Source organism: Myxine glutinosa, chromosome 2 (genome assembly GCF_964187855.1).
Source record: "Myxine glutinosa chromosome 2, kmMyxGlut1.1, whole genome shotgun sequence".
Classification (NCBI taxonomy): Eukaryota; Metazoa; Chordata; class Myxini; order Myxiniformes; family Myxinidae; genus Myxine; species Myxine glutinosa.
The window spans coordinates 110,128,787-110,151,017 of record NC_136262.1 but is presented as its reverse complement, the minus strand read 5'-3'; the positions used below and the strand labels follow the sequence as shown (position 1 = coordinate 110,151,017).

Here is a 22,231-nt window from a genome sequence, read left to right as displayed (position 1 = left end):
TATTTTCTTATGTGCCTTTCCTTTCCCACTTAGCTTCGTATTCTGTTCATACAAACCTGAATAGAACAGGTCCAGCAGCCAGAGTTCAAATAAAAGAAGTGCTGATGAAGGCGGGGATGTGTTTAAGGGCACTGCAAGCTAATGATCTTTGCAGGAGTGAATAGAGAAGGAACTTCTGTGCTGTGATGAAAGGCTGAAAAACAAACCTGGAAATGAAACTCCATTTTGAGTCTCTCCATTTTGTGTTTCTATAAGGCTGCCCTATGCAGCAGAAAGGTGTAATGCAAGATTATAAATGGGTTCTAATATATTTATTTTCTTTTCCACGAAAAAAAACTGCACTTCCCAATTAATGGTGAATATAATGTTCGGAAGTCTATTACTGCCCTCTGGCGGAAGAACGTTTTATCCAAAAATAGGAAGTTATAACAAGTCAGACTGTCTCTCCCTATCAAAAGTACAACAGCGAAGGTTTGCATGACATCATCACATATGGTCACCCAAGCACTGGCTCGAGTTCGAGTGAAATATGTTTTTACTGCAGTCGTTCATCACTATTTGCTTCAGTAATCACTGTAAACCCCATTGACCCTCACCTTCAGCCAATACGTATATTGCACTGATGAAAAATGTGTGGCATCCAAAACTGTATTAAAAAATTCCCTTGTTAATTATGTATTCCTAGATTTTGAAAAATCGATAATAAATAGAAGGAATTTTTTGGAATATTTCAAGTATCTCATTTTGAAAACGTTTCAGCTTCAGTATTTTTTCTTAACTGACTCCCAGTGCCAAATTTCACCGAGGAACACCGATGAATTCAGTGTTTCTTGACAGCTGTCTTGTAGCAACATGCAAATTGCTCATCTGCAATCCATCGCAGTGATGCACCCAATATGACATGGTGCTACTGTATTCTAGAGATCTTGCACAAATGGAGATGACTGTGGGTGAACACCCCTGGGGACGGATTAGCAGAGCCTGCTTAACAATCCGAGGGGTTCAGTCAATGAAGGCAGAGTTAATATGCGCGGGGGAATGAGGCAGCGAAGGGTAACGAGGCTCTTACCTTCACGGACCCCATTGGAAGTCTTCGGCCCTGCAATAATTAATTCAACCGATACGGAATTATAACACAAAAATACCGACTTTATTGAAAGAAATGCCGGTAGCAAAAGAATGCACAGTAAACCTAATATTCCTAAATGGAGCACCCTCACACAGACCCGTATACAACACAAGAGGAAATATAAAAGAATGAAAGTAAAAATGTAGTGTACTTAGCTCCGAGCGGCTCTTGAACCACGCCGGGAATCGTCACAGGCCCTGCGCCTCTGCGCGGGAAAACACAGGCCTCCGTGCAGAGTTCGCTCATGGAAAAATGCAGGCCTTGGTCTGCAGTTCGCTCCTCTAGCCGCCGGGCGTGAAGCGAGCAGGCTGCGCCCGTCCACTCGCCGTCTGCTTCACAAAGCACCAAGATGACACACAGACGTCTCTCTGGTTTACTCAGCATGGCCCTCAGCCGTCTCGAAGCTACGGGCCAAGCGCACCCGAGTCCACGAGCCACCGCCCCTCCTCACAATCGTCGAAACCTCCAATGTCCCTTGCGCCAGAGTGCTATAAAATGTGAATGCACCGCACCAATGTCCCAACACAAGAGACCCAATAATCAACCGTTCCCTATGGAGGCCAGCCCGGAGAGAGAGAGAGAATGTAGGGACACGACAGTTCGATATCAAAGCCAGGACCCAAAAAGAAAAGAGGAGAAAGAGAGACAGAAAATGTCGGAACACAGTCTTTTGTCCGCAGAGCTCTTACGTCATCCGACACCACCCGTGCTTGCTCCAACCAGCGGCCGCCACCACATCACTCTATCATACTCTAAGCAATCGTTCTTCGGGTCGTGGCCTCATGTCCCTCCTGTGCCTTTGTGATCTCCAGGTCAGTGGTATCAGTGGTGGTGCTCAATGTCCTGTTTCTGGTTGGGTTTTATTTGGTGTTTATTTGCATGCCGATTGTCTGGCTATATGTGTGTATGCTGCATTGCCATAAGGAAAAGAGGGGGAAATAAAAGAGGCAATTGCATACAGGGGATTAATTACCCTTAATCCCTAACTAATTAACATAACCTCACTCCTCGTTATGGGGACAAAGATACTCACTTACACGACATCCGGTCTAAACGGATCCCTACTTATGGTAGAAGGGGGTTCTTCTTCTTCATCGCGACATACGGAGCATGGTAATCTATATACTTCGACCTGGACTAAGGTGTTTCATTGCCTACCCCCCACAAACATAACAATATACATATATGTATATGTACATCTACATATAGTCCATTTACCATATATGCATCTATATGTCCATCTTTATGCATCTATATGTCCATCTATACATTACATATAGTTCATATAGTCCATCTATATGTATGCTCTATATATACATATACATATAGTATACTTCTTTTGCCCTATGGTTCCAGAGGGAGAGTGATGGGGATAAGGAGGGGCAGCATTTCTTTCATAAGGAGGGGTACCATATATATATATATATATATATATATATATATATATATATATATATATATATATATATATATATATATATATATATACTAGTGGAGTATGCTTACACATTGAGTAAGCAATAACAAACTGTGCTTCCTACGCAAGTACATAAACCATAGACGATAGATGATTATAGGCAAGCATCACTGAGCTGCTACTTGATATCAATTTAGGTTTATTTATTTATCTATTTTGATGCGTTTATGGTTTTAACGTAAATTTTCATTGCGATTTTAAATTCAGTTTCCAGTTATATAAATTACAATTTTCAAATGGTAGATATATCGATTGAGGGTTTTTTATTTTATGGACACGTTTACATCAACGTTTACATTCAACAGACAACAGAAAACACATACTTACCTGCAATGCACACCTATCCCTGCTTTAGCACAGATCCAATTGCATATCGAGTAATCTTTTGGGACATGCAGGATATAAGCAAAGGAACAACAAAAATTTCCAGGGTGAGAATAAAAGATGGATCAAAGCATGCGTAGCAATGTTGGTTGTGCTCCGGCATTCAGGGCAGATGGGACGAGCCTGCTCCCATCTCTTTGTGCCAATGATGTTCTGAGCCCCTTCCCCTCTCTCTTGCTCCCCAACGCTACTGCAGGTTGCTGCCCAACTCAACACAGCCCAGGCACATATGTGCTTCATTGCCAAACCGACTCGGGCTTCTCACGGCTCCAACACTCTCGGGCTTCTCACGGCTCAACTCCAATTCTCCTCTTCCCACTCAGGAATGTGTCCCTGGCACTCCTCTCTTAAAGGCCCAGGATGGGCCCTCCCCTGCCCAGTTTCACTGGCACCTCCCCAAAGGAAAGGCCAAGGATGGGCCACGCACCGAGTGTCATCGGCAACTCCCCAAAGGATGTGGGTAGGAGGGCGGGAGGATTGGAGGTGAAAGGATAGGCATGCTTCAATCTTCATCGGCACCTCTCTGTCTCATCATGGGAGACAATGGGATAAGCCTCTCCTCCTTTCTCACCAGGGTGATGAGGACCTGTTGGAAATCAAACAAAAACTATTGGTTGACTAAAAATCAAAGTTCTTGATTAAAGCACATGACTTCATTCCTCATTATACTTCAAACCAATCCACACTATTCCTGAGAAGCACGAGTTTAAGTGAGAAGCACAGCAGAGCTACAGTTAAAGGTAAATATATTCCTCAATTGGCATCCTACTATCTATGGGCTACTATAACAGGGATGTTTGTCTATTCTCTGTCTGTGTGTCGCCATTTTTCTCAGAGATGGTCAAACAGATCTTTGTCAAACTTTCATATGTTCATCAGTGAATGCCAGGAAGTGTTTTAGGGAAAAATAACGTTTTTGAAAATTTTGAAAAAAAAAAAAGTTGCATTTATTTGTTTAAAAAAAAAAGTTTGCTCTATTGTGCCGAAGCCTTTGTAGCTATGTGAAAGGTAATATTAAATGAATAAATGACTCCATTCCTTAGTGGGTGTAGGGAAATGTTTTAAGCCCCCACAAGAAATAGAAAATAAAACAAAATTTGATTTCTTCAAAATTCCAGGTAGTGGTAACCCTGCAATTAAATAAGGCAATTATTATAATCACTTTTATAAAAGCAATTATTATAAAATTATTATAATTATATATTATAAAAATTATATTATTATATAAATATTATAAATATTATTATTATTATAAAATTATTATAAAATTATTATTATATATTATATATAATTATATTATTATTATATTTATTATAAAAATATTATAAAATATAAATTATAAAATTATTATATTATAAATTATTATAATTTATTATAAAATATTATGTATTTATTATAAAATATTATACAATTATTATAAAAATAAGGCAATAAGGCAATTCCAGGTAGTGGTAACCCTGCAATAAGGCAAAATAAGGAGGTGTGTACATGTGAAAATCATAGAAGAAAAACAGGGTTGGTCCGATCTCCACCAAATTTTGCATGCATGTTGGTAGTACCCTGGGTAACCACCCCACCTTCTCTCACAAACCACCCCACCTCCTGAAAAGAGGTTGGGAGAGAAGTCCATTTGCCAATCAATACTCCCTAAAGGAGCAGGTGTTTCTAGTTCAACTAGAACGGCACTCGTAGAGAGCATACCTCCGCCAGGTTGAACGGCTTACCTTTTGTGTCCCATTGATAGGTCAGACCTGGATTCGGACCTGAACCAAATCGAATCAGCCTGTTCTTGTCGCCTACCCAGCCTCATCCACATAGTTTTGTGACAAGTCATCCACAACTTTTTTGAAATATTATGCCTATGTTAGTCGTTTTTTGGCCTAGATCTCAATGTTGAAAAATCACTTAAAATATATAAAAAATTCTCTGGTCCGGATCCGGATTTTCACCAAAATTGAATCAATTCGTCCTTGTCGCACACACAACCTGTCCACCACGTTTCGTCCGAATCCATCCATAACCCTTTGAAATATCTTGATCACAAACAAACATAAATATATACAAGTCCCTGTTCATTTTCTAGATTGCCTGTTCATAGACTGTTCTTTGTTATCCAGTTGCTACCCAATCAGAATCCTAAATATTCATCCCAGAAAGCTAATGTAATAGACATGGTGCTGGAATGCACAATTCTGCAGGAATAGAAAAAAGATTTTAAACTCATTAAAACAGCAATATAAACCGGCAATATTTAAACCGTCTCAATTTGTATTGCTGTAAGTTCGAGAAAAATAGTTCTTGAAAAGTTTTCCGCATTTCAGCTCTTCAACTCTTAGATGCAGGTGTCAAAAATCCTACATAAACGCAGCCATTGGGCCTCGGAGGCCTAACTGATGTATTCGTGTAATGTTTATTTTATTTTTTTGTTTTTTTTAATAGATTTTTTTTCTTTCATATCCTTTTTCAATCCAAGCCGATGCTCTTGGATGTGTATTTGCTCAGAAAATGTGAATCATGATCCTATTAGTTGGAAGAATCCCATACAAATCCATCTATTTTTTTTTATGGAATTTTTTTTTTGTTCTTGGTTTTTTAACTTTTTTCTCTCTAAGAATTTGAGGCTCATGGAGGAGTATTTGCTCAAAAAATATGATTCACTAATCCTTTTATTTAGAATGTATATGTCCACAACTGTCAAAAATCCTACACCTATGCAGCCATTGGGCCTCGGAGGCCCCACGGATGTATTCGTGTAAAGTTTTATAATTTTCATATTTTTGTCACTGAATTATTTGTAACCAAGTTATAGGAGCATATAATGAGGCTCATATCAAGAAAATAATGATATAACATAGTAGTACAACAACATTTATGCGGGGCCTCAAAGACCCCAGGCCTGCATTCGTGTCGGATTTTCGGGTTATAAGTGAAGAATGAAGATTTTCCCACGAGCCTGAATGATTTTTTTTAATGTCACTGTATTTTGTGTAACAACATGAAAGTCGGTGAAAATGAGGCTCATTCCAAAAAAAAATTGTGCAGCATAGTTTTTGCAACAAAAAAAAAACCGTGTGGGTCTCCGAGGCCCAATCACTGCATCCAAGGATTAATTGAATTAACATTAAGTTCTTCAATCTGCAGCATTCATTGCAAACTATTAGATCCAATTTCATTTTAAAAAAAAAATTCGATAATACCTTTTCCAAACAATCTCGATGGAGGTGCAAAACCTGATGAAGATTGAATGTTTCTTAGTATGATTTGATTTAATTGCATCTTTTGTAAACATTTTTTGTATAAGCGGAGATTGTCTCGGTATGTAAGGGAATTCAAGCAAAATCTAGTTGAAAGTCCTGGAGAATAACCTCAGTTTTTCCTTTTGGAAAGTTTCTTTGTCCATCATGTCACAGCACTCAAGGCTTCGTCGTCCTTCCCTTGCATCGCAGTCTCGGTCATAATAATGACTCTTGATAAAGTAACGTCACATCGCTGAGTGGTTGAGACTACCTTCAGTGTGCAGAGTGCAATGGAACCATTCCATGAGATGGATGCAGCACCCTGACAGCTGATTGATCAGTTTGACCAAAAAACCCATTACCTGGGAAATAACACTCGTTCCACAATGCCAGGGATGTAAAAAAACAACAACTAGAGATTTCATAGAACATGATACTCCATGCAGTGTTTATATACAAGGAAACTATACCCAGGAGTTGGCCATTTGGCCCATCATGACCTAGCAGCAATGTTCAATCACAGTTGGTGTGTATAAATATGCTAAGGTGGCTTTAACCCTCCCAGGTGTTTACCATTGACTGATAAACCTACATTACTCTGGTTATGATGGTATCAGCTGCCTTGCCCATCATGTGCCCATCATGTGATCCTGTATCCACATTTCATTTTTCTTGAAACATGTCTACATTTTAACTCACTAAAACATATATTCCTAAAATACGCTTTGGCCTATCCTATGATTGTTGTTGTTTCATATGCAGCCTGTGGCTGCTGGTTGCATCATTTCTCTGGAAGCACATTTGTGCTACTGATGCAGTGCCCCAATTACCAGTGAACTGTTACTCAATTTTCCAACCTCGGAAGGTATGACAGGCTGAGTCAACCCCCCTGGTGTTAATTCAATGGTCGACCAGGATTCGAACGCAGGATCCTCGGATCCCAAACCAGCACCCTAACCGATAAATCCAACACCAAGCTTATCCTATGACTATATGTCCATTAATTACAAAAAAATATCCTAAACCTGAAGAAGTCTACATTACTACGGTAATGAAAGCATCATAATAACACCACATAACACACGAACCATCGTGCAGGTAACATCTGACAAACACATTAATAACAATCTTAGAAACCTACATTTTCCTTTATAACATTTGAATATCTTTTTGACATATTTTGATAACAACGTTATAAAAGCTGAACAAACTGATATAAGTGCTATTCTACTTCTGCTTCTTCTTCTTCTTCTTCTTCTTCTTCTTCCTCCTTCGTATTCAGCACAAGGATGCAGGATAGCATCATTGGATGACAGCGCGGTGGTGTAGCTGATGTAATTCCCCCTGCTGGTAATGGCAGGAATTTGTAATATTCTCGTGGTGCCGGCGATAGCTCGCTGACTCATCGCGAAGGACACCGTGAAATATTTAACGTCCACCAACTAATGCCGGCAGACTGGACTGCCGTTTAACGTCCATCCTAGGGATGGAACCCACCTTGATGAAGCACCCTGCCCGTGAAACACCAGGATGACAGTTTATAGCCGGTTTTGGAGTCAAACCCAGGCTAGGCCATCCTGTCAGCCCTAAAGCTCTGCTTGCAGACTTTGAAGGAGGAATAATTTCACAAGTGGGATTAATTCATTCAAAACTTCATAAATTGTGACAGCATTGCACTGGACAATGTCGTCATTGAGAGTTCCACCAGATGGTATTTAGTCAAGAGATACAAGGTCTCAAGCTCAAGTCCAGGACTGCTTTTACTTTCCCAGTCCAAGTCCTTGAGTTCCAAATACAAATGCAATTTTGAAGACTTTCTCTGAGTCATTTATAAAATAATCCTTAATCAAGCAGTAAGAATTGCAAGTGAGAAGGAATGGGAATTGCAAGTGAGGAGTGGGAATTGCAAGCGAGGAGTGGGAATTGTAGGTGAAGAGTGGGAATTGCAAGTGAGGAGTGGGAATTGCAAGTGAGAAGGAGTTTGAATTGCAAGTGAGAAGGAGTTTGAATTGCAAGTGAGTGAGAGTTGCAAGAGTGAAGGAGAGGTAATTGCAAGTTGCAAATAAGAAGGAGTGGGAATTGCAAGTGAGTGAGAGTTGCAAGTGTGAAGGAGTGGTAATTGCAAGTGAGGAGTGTTAATTGCAAGTTGCGAATGAGAAGGAGTGGGAATTGCAAGTGAGTGAGAGTTGCAAGTGTGAAGGAGTGGTAATTGTAAGTGATGAGTGGTAATTGCAAGTGATGAGTGGTAATTGCAAGTGATGAGTGGTAAATGCAAGTTGCAAATGAGAAGGAGTGGGAATTGCAAGTGAGGAGTGGTAATTGCAAGTTGCAAATGAGGAGTGGGAATTGCAAGTGAGTGAGAGATGCAAGTGTGAAGGAGTGGTAATTGCAAGTGAGGAGTGGTAATTGCAAGTTGCAAATGAGAAGGAGTGGGAATTGCAAGTGAGGAGTGGTAATTGCAAGTTGCAAATGAGAAGGAGTGGGAATTGCAAGTGAGTGAGAGTTGCAAGTGTGAAGGAGTGGTAATTGCAAGTGAGGAGTGGTAATTGCAAGTTGCAAATGAGAAGGAGTTGGAATTGCAAGTGAGTGAGAGTTGAAAGTGTGAAGGAGTGGTAATTGCAAGTGATGAGTGGTAATTGCAAGTTGCAAATGAGAAGGAGTGGGAATTTCAAGTGAAGAGTGGTAATTGCAAGTTGCAAATAAGAAGGAGTGGGAATTGTGAGTGAAGAGTGGTAATTGCAAGTTGCAAATGAGGAGTGGGAATTGCAAGTGAGTGAGAGTTGCATGTGTGAAGGAGTGGTAATTGCAATTGAGGAGTGGTAATTGCAAGTTGCAACTGAGAAGGAGAGGGAATTGCAAGTGAGTGAGAGTTGCAAGTGTGAAGGAGTGGTAATTGCAAGTGATGAGTGGTAATTGCAAGCTGCAAATGAGAAGGAGTGGGAATTGCAAGTGAAGAGTGGTAATTGCAAGTTGTAAATGAGAAGGAGTGGTAATTGCAAGTGAAGAGTGGTAATTGCAAGTTGCAAATGAGAAGGAGTGGGAATTGCAAGTGAGTGAGAGTTGCATGTGTGAAGGAGTGGTAATTGCAAGTGAGGAGTGGTAATTGCAAGTTGCAAATGAGAAGGAGTGGGAATTGCAAGTGAGTGAGAGTTGCAAATGAGAAGGAGTGGGAATTGCAAGTGAGGAGTGGTACTTGCAAGTTGCAAATGAGAAGGAGTGGTAATTGCAAGTTGCAAATGAGAAGGAGTGGGAATTGCAAGTGAGTGAGAGTTGCATGTGTGAAGGAGTGGTAATTGCAAGTGAGGAGTGAGAGTTGCAAGTGTGAAGGAGTGGGAATTGCATGTGAGGAGTGAGAGTTGCAAGTGATCTAAAACCCTCACTAATCTATGCCTCATCAACAACCCATTATTCACATAGTCAAAGACTCATTGTTGCAGCGTTCGCTCTGAGTCTGGAAGGTCAGTGGTTCGAACCCCGACCGAGTCATACCAAAGATTAGAAAATTGTACTTGCTGCTTCCTTGCTTGAATCTCAGCATGTAAAAATGGAAGAGCATGGCCAAACAACCATAGGAGGGCAACCATTGCACACACTTTGACGAGCTTAACAGCCTCTTCCTGCGTTGAAATTCTTTGTAATGGAACTCAAACTATGGGAACACCGAACATACATCCTTTGGGATTACAAACGGAAGCTGCAGCACAACTCAATCTCAGCCTGTCACTCAATAGATCACAATGTCCTATTGTCAGCTGGGGAATTCTATTATTCTGGAAAAAGTGCGAGACAGATAACAGGAACTGTGATTATCATGCTGAAACATATATTTATATACAGTAAGCACTTTTATTCCTTCGTTTCTTACACAAATCAGAGGTGCTGTCTTTCTTAGGACAGCTTTGGTGCAGATGTTCGGCCAATCCTAGACAATGTACACTACCACCGGTAATTATATGAGGGTGGTTCAAATTTCATCTCGACCTTTGTTAACAAGAATGATGGCACTGTGGTCACAACCTGCGACAAAATCTGGTAACGGGAAGATTGGGAAACCCACATTTAATGTGCTATTGAAAGATGAACTCGACACCTGTCATCCACGTCACCCTCCCCACGGTTATATCAGAACGAGCTGATTCGTCACACAACCACGGATTGTTTAACCCCAAAATGGGGCCATTCAAAAATTATGTTATGCTATTATGTAACGTAACGTAACGCTTGATTACCGTGCATTCTGACATACCGTGCATTCTGATGGGCTTGATTAAACCTTACTATTATCCGACATATGATTCGATTTTTTGGGGAGTCCCTCATCGTCAATAACACTCAACACAAACAAAGCCAATCAAAATCTGACGCAACAAACCCGGACAGTGTTTAATCAACAGAGGCCTACATGCCTAATGTGTTAGGCCCACCAGAAAACCAATATGGCGACAATATCATTTTGTCTCAATGTTATGGTCGGAGGAGTCGTGCGGAAAAAATGGGTGTGCTCCGGCAGCTGTCCAACCAATGGGTGAACATTTCAAAAATCGACCCCCAACAATGACAAATGCAATGCCAAACTCTTGAAGACCTGCGACAAGTCACAGGTAAAAAGCAGACTGATGTATGTGAAGCAATAATTTTTGAGAGAATTTATCTTCCTCGTGTTCATAAGGAATACTCATAAACCACATCGTGTTAGGGTTAGGGTTCGGGTTAGGGTTAGGGTTAGTTGTTAGGGTTAGGGTTAGTGGGCTCGCAGGTAGTTAGTACTTTAATTAATGGGCTCACAGGATAGGTTAGAGTGAACTTAACTTAAGGTAACACTTACCGTAGGTGCACTTACCCTTAAGCTATCGAGCCTGAAGGTGTCACAGTGGGTGCACTGTCACTCGGATGGGCGTTAAACTGGGTGTCCCACTGTCCCATCTCATAGAATTGGACGCGAAAGATCACACTGTGGGGGTTACCCCATTGGGACACAATCCACGGTCACGGGACCAGTGGGGCTATGGATGGTATGGGCGTGGCGTGTGCTCGGTGGGTGGAGCCACGCCCCCTTAAGAGTGTTGGGTTTTGATATATATGATTCCGGAGTTCCGGTCGTTTTTCAGTCCGTCGGAATAAACGAGCCTTGAACCTGCTACGAGCGTCTCACCTCCTTGTTACCAGCAACTCCTACATTGGTGACGCCGACTGCTCCCGAACGTTTGTGGGGGCCCCCAAATGAACATGGCGACAAGCGCAGTTGCAATTAAGCTGCCGGAGTTGTGGGAACGACAAGCCGCCGTTTGGTTCGCGCAAGCCGAGGCCCAGTTCGCCATTAGGGACATTTCTGCCGACGACACGAAATATTATCATGTCGTGTCTGCACTCAACGGCTCCACGGCGACCAGGGTGGTGAGCCTTCTCCAAAATCCTCCGGAGGGCGGCAAGTACGAGACGCTAAAAACGCTTCTGCTCGACACCTTCGAGCTCACTGAGGCCGAGCGCGCCCGCCAGCTCCTTTCTCTACCCGGGCTGGGCGACTCAAAGCCGTTGGAGCTGATGGACCACATGTTGTCTCTCCTGGGCAGCCACCGGCCATGTTTCCTCTTCAGGGAGCTGTTCCTGCAGCAGCTGCCAGGACAGATATGGTCAGCCTTGGCCAACTCGTCCATTATGGATTTCCGCGCCCTGGCCAGGGAGGCAGACAAGTTTTTCTCCGCCAGGCAGCAATGTAGTGCGGCTGCATTGGATCCCGGCCCCGTCGATCAGGCGGACACCATGGCAGCCGCCATTGCGGCCCAGCGGTGGAAGGCCCCAGCCTTGTGCTATTTCCACGCAAGGTTTGGGCCCAAGGCCAAGTCATGCCGACGTCCCTGCAGCTTCAGCGAGTCAGAAAACGGGGTGGCCGGCGCTCGTTAACTGCCATGAGCGTCGGCCGTTTGGGCAGTTTGCTGTTCATTTCAGACACTGACTCCGGACGTCGTTTCCTCTGCGACACAGGCGCCCAGGTGAGCATTCTACCCGCGTCGGCATTGGACCGGGAGGCCGGGAGGCACGGCCCCGCCCTGGAAGCCGCCAATGGCAGTGCTATTCAGACCTTTGGCAAACGGACCGTGGCACTGTGCTTTGGCGGGCAGCGGTTTAAATGGGATTTTATTACGGCGAAGGTGCCCACCCCCTTGCTGGGCGCTGATTTCCTCTGTGCCAACGGTCTATTGGTGGATGTTAAAAATCGGCGGCTCATTAATGCGGAGACATTCAGTTCTCTTCCATGCTCGCCGAGCGGGTCCGCCTCGACGAGTCTTGCGTGCATGCTCCCGACCTCTGATGAGTTCGCCCGCCTCCTCACCGAGTTCCCGGCCCTTACGCGGCCCACCTTTTCAGCCGTTGCCATCAAGCATGGGGTGGATCATCACATTCCGACCACCGGGCCACCTGTCTACGCCCGGGCTCAACGCCTCGACCCGGCGAAACTCGCTATCGCAAAGGCGGAGTTCGACACGTTGGAGCGTCTTGGCATCGTGCGACGGTCCGACAGCCCATGGGCCTCGCCTCTCCACATTGCGCCGAAGCCGGGTGGCGGTTGGCGCCCGTGCGGGGATTATCGCCACCTCAACGACACCACCACCCCCAACCGCTACCCAATCCCGCACATCCAGGATTTTTCTGCCCGCTTGGCCGGTAAAGTTTTTTTTTTCTAAAGTGGACCTCGTTCGTGGTTACCAGCAGGTCCCCGTCCGGCCGCAGGACGTCCCTAAGACCGCTGTGATTACACCGTTCGGGCTTTCCAAATTCCTACCTATGCCGTTTGGGCTCAAGAACGCGGCCCAGATTTTCCAGCACCTGATGGACAGTGTGTTGCGGGATTTCCCATTCCTGTTCGTCGACCTGGACAATATCCTCATCGCCAGCGCTTCCAGGTCAGAGCACATGCTTCACCTCTGAGTGCTCTTTGAACGCCTCAGTCAGCTCGGCCTGATCATTAACCCGGCCAAGTGCTTGTTCGGGGTGGCCTCAATTGACTTTCTCGGCCACCGCATCACGAAGGAGGGGGCCATCCCACTGCCGTCTAAAGTGGAGGCTGTGAAAGGTTTTCCGCGCCCCCTCACAGTCAAGGCCTTGCAGGAGTTTTTGTTGCATGGTGAATTTTTACCATCGTTTCATGCCCCGTGCAGCCAAGCTGATGCGGCCCCTTTATGAGGCCCTCAAAGGTAAGGCTACCAAATGCGCCATTGACTGGACCGAGGAGATGGCCAAGGCCTTCACGGATACTAAACTGGCCCTTGCCAGCGCAACCATGCTGGCACATCCGTCGCCAGATGCACCGATTGCTCTCACCACGGATGCTTCGGACTACGCGGTTGGCACCGTGCATGAGCAGTGGGTCAACGGGGCCTGGCAGCCGCTTGCCTTTTTTAGCCGGCAGCTCCGCCCTAACGAACAAAAGTACAGTACCTTCGATCGTGAGCTCCTAGGCCTCTACGTTACCATCCGACACTTCCGTTACCTGTTGGAAGCCCGCCCGTTCACGGCGTTTGTGGACCAGAAGCCCCTGGTTTTTGCCATGGCCAAGGTCTTGGAGCCGTGGTCTGCCCATCAACAACGCCAGCTCTCCTTCATTTCCGAGTTCACGACGGACATCCAACATGTTGCTGGGAAGGACAAAATGGTCGCCGATTGTCTCTCCCGGTCCATAGCTGGCGCGGTTCACCTTGGCATCGACTACGCCCGCATGGCGGCTGATCAGATCTCCGACCCAGATGTCCAGGCCTGCAGGACGGTGGTCACGGGGCTTCTACTGTCTGATGTGCCATTCGAGGACACGGGCACCACACTACTGTGCGACGTCTCTTTGGGACGGCCTTGCCCAGTCGTACCCACCAGCTGGAGACGGCCGGTGTTTGAGGCCGTCCACGGTCTTTCTCACCCAGGCAGGAAGGCGTCGCAAAAGTTGGTGATGGCGAAGTTTGTTTGGCACGGGCTCAAGAAGGATGTGCGCGACTGGGCCAACACCTGCGTCGAGTGCCAACGCTCGAAGGTGCATCACCATACCCAGGCCCCATTGGCACCATTCCCAGTGCCAGAGCAACGCTTTGACCATGTTCACGTGGACCTGGTAGGAACCCTCCCTCCCTCGCGGGGATTCACCCACCTCCTCACGATGATCGATAGGACCACCAGGTGGCTAGAGGCCGTCCCGTTCACATCTACAACGTCCGCCGATGTGGCCCGGGCATTCATCGGCACTTGGGTTGCCCGTTTTGGCGCTCCCTTGGACATCTCTTCAGACAGGGGCCCCCAGTTCACTTCAGAGCTCTGGGGTGCTGTGGCCCAGGGACTTGGGGTAAAGCTCCATCGCACCATTGCATATCATCCCTAGGCTAATGGTTTGTGTGAGAGGTTCCATCACTCTATGAAAGCTGCTCTCAGGGCCAGCCTCCGGGATGACAGTTGGGCTGACAGACTCCTGTGGGTCATGTTGGGCCTCAGGACAGCCGCTAAGGACGACCTCCAGTCCTCATCCGCTGAGCTTGTCTATGGCCAGCCGCTGCGGGTCCCCGGGGAGTTCATGCCTGACGCCACAAGCCCCTGGTCTGCTGCCCGTCAGCGGTCGGGTCTCCAGGAGAATGCCAAGATGTTTGCACCAGTGCCCACGTCTCAGCATGGTTTGCCTCGGGCCCACGTCCTGCCGGATCTACGTGCAGCGGAGTACGTCTTTGTTCACCGGGACGCACACCGGGGGCCATTTCGGCCGCCTTACGATGGACCTTTCCACGTTCTGGAGGCCGGGGACAAGTCCTTTATGGTCGACATCGGCGGCAAACCGGACCACCTTTTGGTGGACCGCCTCAAGCCGGCTCACTTGGGCCCCGACCAGCCCCCTCGGTTGGCTCGACCCCCACGGCAGGGCCGTCCCCCATCGGGTAAGCCCCCGGTTGGCCCGCCTACCGCCAAGCCGCTAGCAGTCCCTGCTCAGGTCCTCAGTCGTTTCGGCCGGGTGGTTAAAGCCCCCCCGAAAACTGACATTGCCCGTGCGCGTGAATTCTGGGGGGCGTATGTGGGGGTTACCCGATTGGGACACAATCCACGGTCACGGGACCAGTGGGGCTATGGATGGTATGGACGTGGCGTGTGCTCAGTGGGTGGAGCCACGCCCCCTTAAGAGTGTTGGGTTTTGATATATATGATTCCGGAGTTCCGGTCGTTTTTCAGTCCGTCGGAATAAACGAGCCTTGAACCTGCTACGAGCGTCTCGCCTCCTTGTTACCAGCATCTCCTACAACACAATGTTTTTGTGAAGAGGTGAGTTGTTACTGTCACCCTGAACAAATTACAAATTTTGCTCAAACCAATGTATGAATCTTGAAAAACCCATTTTGCAGAGGTTGTCTGCTCACAACAATCAAACCCCTTTCATGTTATTTTAGTGTCAAACCCCTCTGTGTCAGTACCCTCTCCTACATCTCTTACAAGCCCATGTCCTTCCAACCACATCTCTTGTCTGTGCCCTCCTCTTCAGCATCCTCCACTTCATGTCCCTTCTTTCTGTGTCCCCTCACCCCACACTCTCAAAGTTTTCCCCTCACACCACCCTCTAAAGCTTCCTCCTTACCCTGCTCACTCAAAGCTTACTCCTCATCCCGCCCTCTTAAAGCTTTGCCCCAACCCCCTGTCAGTGTCCACCTCGTCCCACCCCTCTCAGCTTTCCCCCCATGCCACAACGTCCCATTTCCCCTCACCCCTCATCCCGCATCCTTCCAATACCTCCTCCCCTATCCCTCACTGGGTGAACCCTAAACATCCGAGGCTTCTGTCCAAACCTGACAAATCTCAATCCAGGCCAGTGTTAATAAACCGACATCATCTGTTTCATGGAATCCTTCTTCCCACAGGATGTTCATGACACTTTAGTGTCTCTGCCCAGCTATTTTCTCCTTTGATTTGATAGGACTGAACCCTGTCCTGGTGGTGGAGTTCCACTTTACATCAATATCTCAATTTCTCACTGTCCATGTACTGATCTTACACGTTCCTACCCCTACGAGTACCTTTGGCTGCGACTTCCATTCCGCTCCCAACTCTTGTTTGTTTGTGTTTTGTACCGTTCTCCAACAGTGAGGACTCCAACTACATTTCTCTCTCATATAACATGGACCAACTTTTAACCACTCATCCCAACTCTTCTTCCTCATTTCAATTGTCACCATGCAAATTGGCTTTGTGTTGGTACCTCTCTCACCAGCCATGGCACTTCATCAAAGGACTTCTGTGACTCCTTGTGACTGACTCAATCTGTGAATTTTCAAAATGGATTTATGCCAATGGCAAATCCTCCCTTTTGGACGTGGTGATGACTAACTTTCCCACAAATGTCTCCTGCTCTTCCTCTGCTCCAATTGGTTCATCTGATCATATGCTTGTGAGAATCAACATCTCTCTGGCCATTCTCAGAGAGTCGCCTCTGCGCTGGCAAGTCTGGCAGTTCACTCAGGCCGACTGCAAGCAGCCATCTCTCTTAAAGATTGATTTCCCATACCTACTTCCTCTGATGTTAATTCAGCTCGGGAATTCTTCCATAGAAACCTGCTCTCTCTCTCATGTACAGATACATCCCATCTCATATTCAGTTATCCTACCCCTCTTCCCACGCATGGTACACTGAATCCTTTGGTAAGGCAGCTGTTCTGAAACAACTTGCCATCTCTTCCTGGAAAGCAAACCCAACTGAAGGAAATCTCAGACCATTCCATAAAGCCCGCAACAAATGTGTGTCCACTCTAGTAGAACCCAAAACAACATCCGTGTAACCTCAAGATCGAACCTTCACTTGTCTCCCTCCTCTAAAACATAGTGGCACCTTGTTAAGTTTGTCTCTGGTATATGCTCTACCTCCATCCCTTCCCTCATCTCAAATGGCACAACAGGTGACTTCATTTGTGAAAAGGCCGAATGCCTCGATTCTATGTTTGCTTCCAAATCTTGTGTTCCCAACCACTCCCTCTCTGTACGGACTGTACCCACTCTTCCCAGTCATACCCAACTCCTCCTGGACTCTTTGTCTTTTGCACCTGAGAAAGTAGAGAAATTTCTGGCAACTCTCGACTCAGATTCTTCAACTGTACCTGACGGCATCAGCTCACCTGTCCTAAAGCCTAATCTGCTGCTTTTGCACATCCTCTCTCTCTACCCTTTTCACCCTGTCATTTACCCGAGGTCAACTTCAATCTGCTTGGAAATCAACCAACATCACAGCATCACAAAAAGTTGCAAAAACTGATCGCAAGTACAGACCTATCAGCTTACTTCCAATCATGAACAAGGTCATGGAATCCATCATCACAGTATATATGAAATAATTCCTTTTCTCCAACAACATCATCTCAGATCATCAATTTGGTTTCAGACAAGGTCACTCCACCTTGGACATGCTGCTTCTACTCACCCAACTCACTACAAATCAGTGCTTGCATTTACTTCCTCTACTCACTATAACTTGGGGTTACCCTGGACCGTACCCTCAGCTGCAAAGATCATGTCCTTAAGCCAAAGGCAAAGGCAGGAGCCAGAAATGACATCTTGAGGAACATTTAGAAAACTCAAAATGGGGAACAGACACAGGGACCATCCCGAAGCACTGCACTCGCCTTGTGCTATTCGGCAATGAAAAATGCCTGTCCTGCTTGGGGCCGTTCCTCACATGCTAAGAAGATGGATGCAGTCCTCATCACGGCCTGCAGAGCTATTCCTGGATGCCTTTAACCAACACATGTGGATGACCTCTATTTTATATGTGGTATTGCTCTATCTTCAATCAGAAGAGCAATCTCCTCACAAATAGTAAGAACCCAGCAGAAACATGACTCTCATCACCCTCTCAACAGGAGCAAGTACCCAAGAGATTGAAATCCAGGAAGACATTCCTTCATACTGTTCAGCCCCTGGATGGTAACCCTCACAGCCACAGGATAGATGCCTGGTCAATGCACCTGCGATCAAGACCTCACAAGCTGTCATTTGACCCTGAGGAGTCCCTGCCAAAAGGAGCCAGGGAGACATGGCCAACCTGGCTGTGTCTCAACCACCTCAGGACTGGAGTTGGACGTTGCAGAGTCCTCATGCAGAAGTGGGGATACAATCAAAATGGCCATATCGATTGCGACTGTGGGGAGGCTCCTCAAACAATGGAGCATCTCCTGAATTGCCCTGTCTTACCAGAGCCTTGTGGACCAGATGATTTGAAGGCTCTCAGCCTCATGTGCCAGAGCCTGTGTTTTGCAGTGGTTTGTGCAATGACACGAAAGAAGAAGACTCACCCAACAATGGAGGGAGGCCCTCAATATCAGACACGAGATCAGGGCCGTCTCTCTAGACATATCTCGAGCTTTCAATACAATCTGGCATCATGTCCTATTCTCCAAAATCTCTGCCTATGGCATCCAATGCCAACTCCACACATGGCTGACTGATTTCCACTGGTCTCGTAGCCAACGTGTGACTCTCAATGGAATCCTTTCATCGACTGTCCCTGTCAAGGCTGGAGTGCCCCAAGGCAGTGTTCTAGGCCCAGTCCTTTTCCTGATCTTCATCAATGATCTCTCTGACTCTCTGTAAATCCTCTTTCTCTATTTGCTGATGACTCCACCCGTTGCAGTGGTATCCCCTCATCCTTCGGACAGGCTGTAGCCTCTTCACCTTCTTCAGACCTTGACAAAATCACAAGCTGGTCAAACACTTGGAATATGTCTTTCAATCCTGACAAATCTCACACTCTCTCTTTCCGAAAGAACCGTCTGACAAACCCTCCTATCTGCTTTCTTAACAATCTTCTTTGGGAAGTTCAGTCAATCAAACTCCCGGGTCTCACTATCAGCCATGATCTTTCTTGGGCAAACCACATGTCACAGTTGGCATTTCTTTTGAAACATTTTGTGTTCTCAAAACAACATTTTCAAACATTTCGAATCTCAATTTCACAGCAATCTTTCCCATGTACTCACAGGAGAGGGTGGTTCAGCGATTTGGAAAATATTATTGTTAAGACAAACAATAATCACAGCTGTCAATTTTGGTGCTTTGATACATCCGGAAGCTCCTGTGGTTGGTGAAAAATCAGATGAAGAATTTTCAGACAACATTTTAAAAAAGTTTGAAAGATTCAGATGAACTAATCGCAATGAACAGCCAAGTGGTATAAAATGTACATTTTGTTGTGGCATTTTCTTCAAAAGAATAAGGCAATTTATCGAGGATTTAGCTCGAATCTCTCCAAGATTGCAGGCCTACCAAACATATAACCAACCATATGGCACACAATAAGAAGTGATTATTTGCTCGAGGCTGTGTCCAAGGTTCTACAAACAATCCTGGCCATGAATCTCAGAAAACTTGACTGAGACTATGCTGTGGCCCCTTGAGAGTCCAAGGGAGTGGACAGAGGAAATGGGAATGTGGGGGTGAGGGGGTTGAGAGTGATGGGGGTGTATATATGCACTCCGTAAAATTTGGAATTATGGAGATAAAATGGAATCAGGATTGATTATTTTGATTGTCAGTTTGTCGACCTACATGGTTCATCGACCATGCAAGCAGTTGTACAGTAATTGTGTTGTACAGTAAAGTTTGCTGTTAATTGTGTTGTCGCATCCCAATGTTTGGGTTTCCATTTACAGTGCCTTCAGAAAGTATTCACACCCTTTGGCTTTTTTCAAATTTTGTTGTGTTGTGCTCAGGAGCATCCAATTTCCTTTGATCATCTTTGAGATGTCTCAACAATTTGTCTCCCCCCCCCAAATCCCCACACCTACGTGTGAGGCTGTGGCCACATAGCATATGTGCCCCCCAAAAAGTTGTACTTATACCCCAAGTTTGGAGTTTGTAACTTAGAATATGTGGCCGTGCATATGGAACAAAGAAAGAAAGAAACAGAGAGAGAGAAACATAGAACCAAAGAAACAGAAGCATATATATATTATATATATATATATATATACACACGAGGGGTAGTCAATAAGTAACCTTAAAATATTTTTCACAACTTGTTTATTGCATGTATGTGTGTAACAACTGTGTTATTTTTCAAGATAATCGCCATTGCATTCAATGCATTTTTCCAGCGCTTTACTCAGGCCTCGATTCCTCTAGAAAAACAATATTTTGGCTGCTTGTGTAGCCATTCGTGCACCACCTCTTGGACCTTTTCGTTGGATCGGAAAGTGGTTCCACCAAGCGCCTCTTTAAGTGGCCCAAAGATGTGGTAATCCGAAGGAGCGAGGTCTGGCGAGTAGGGTGGATGAGGAAGACACTCAAAATGCAGGTCCTCGATTGTTGTAGCTGTAGAGTGGGCATTTTGCGGCTAAGGGAAATCCAGCTGTAGCGTGGGCATTTTGGTGCCGAGCATTGTCATGGTGCAGCAAAACACCGGTAGTGAGTAGTCCACGAAGTTTTGATCTGATTGCTGGTTTCAGATGATTTTTAAGGAGGTCGCAGTTTGATGCACTGGTGACTGTGGTCCCTCTGGGCATGTAATGCTCTACAAGTGGGCCTCGGCTATCCCAGAAGAGCGTCAGCATGACTTTTCCGGCGGACGGCTGTGTGCGGAATTGATTGGGCTTCGGTGAAGTTGAATGGCGCCACTCTTTGCTTGCCCTCTTCGTTTGTGGCTGAACGTCGTGTTATGAAATCAAGTGGAGACTTCGTTTCCAGATATGAGGCTTCATTGAAATCTATCTCCACATACCCTATAGTCTATACAAACAGTAAAGGAATAATATCAGAACTACAGCAAAGATTCTACGAGCATTTCATTGTCCACAAGTAAGCAAATAATTCATTCCCTGTCATACCTTTCTCGAGCTTTCGCTCACAAAAGACAGATACGAAACCAAAAACTCCTCCTTTCTCGTACAACTCGTTATATTCCCTTCTCAAGGCTATTCCATTCGAATCCTCTTCTTCATATTTTATCACACCAGCTTTCATCCCCAGGCACTACGTGCTGTAACAAAGCGTCGCCTACTGTTTCGTAACGTCGCAGAAGTTCTTCACATGCGTCTACTCGCCGTTCTTTCAGTTCGGGTGTGAGTTGTATAGACACCTTCCTTGCAGACACTTTGTGGAACCCCAGCACGTTGTGAATGATATGGTGTGCTGAACCATGGCTAATGTTCAATTCGGAGACCATTTCATCCAGCATAATGCAACGGCTTTCCCTTAGCATGTGCTCAACTCCTGCAACCATTTCTGGTGTGTTGGCTGTGTGAGGCCGGCCCGAGCGAGCAGTGTCTGCCACACTGGACACTCCACTTTTAAACTTCCTGTCCCAGTCGTACACCTGCTGCAGCGATAAACATGCGTCACCACATTGCATCTTCATTCGGCGATGGATTTCACTGGGATTCACACCCTCACTTCCCAAGAAACGGAGGACAGAACGTTGCTCCTCCCTGGTGCAGGATTCTCAGGGAGCCGCCATCTTGGAACTGCTCTACTGACGTCATACGCTCAATGTTGCCAGATCTAAAACAGGCAAAACATGACTCTTACCCATAGATATAACATATGTCGTCTACAACAACACACATTACATTCTCAAATTTATATCGCCAATTTAAGATTACTTGTTGACTGGCCCTCATATGTATGTATTTATATATGTATTTATATATAAATATACATATTATACACTAGCTTGGCTCGGCTCACCATGCGTCGTTACAGAGGAACGGGCTTGTTTTAGCTGAGGGTAATGACTATACCTGAGTTGCTGTGTTGTCATGATTTACACCAATCATAAATACAAACATTTTTTTTGCACAAATGTATTTGTAATATACGTGATATTACATTTTATAGACAATTGAAGTTGAAGATTTAGGTTGAAAAAAAAAGAAATTTCAATTTTTAAAAATTCAAACAAACATTTTTTTCAAAGAATTTAAAAAAGAATACCGTTAGGACATACACACGGGAGAGATAGGTGCACACTAGAAGTTTGGTAAGATTTCACAAAAGTTTGAGGGAGTA

The 22,231-nt window shown here is 45.4% G+C and overlaps 1 protein-coding gene across 1 annotated transcript in view; it reads left to right on the top strand.

Moving 5' to 3' along the window:
• Window positions 1-22,231, top strand: part of LOC137414419 (nuclear factor of activated T-cells, cytoplasmic 3) — a 323,497-nt gene that overhangs the window by 64,500 nt on the left and 236,766 nt on the right. Inside the window, exon 2 of the mRNA XM_078771398.1 lies at window positions 3,187-3,730. The gene's annotated coding sequence lies outside the window, so the exon portion shown is untranslated. The remainder of the gene's footprint in view (window positions 1-3,186; window positions 3,731-22,231) is intronic.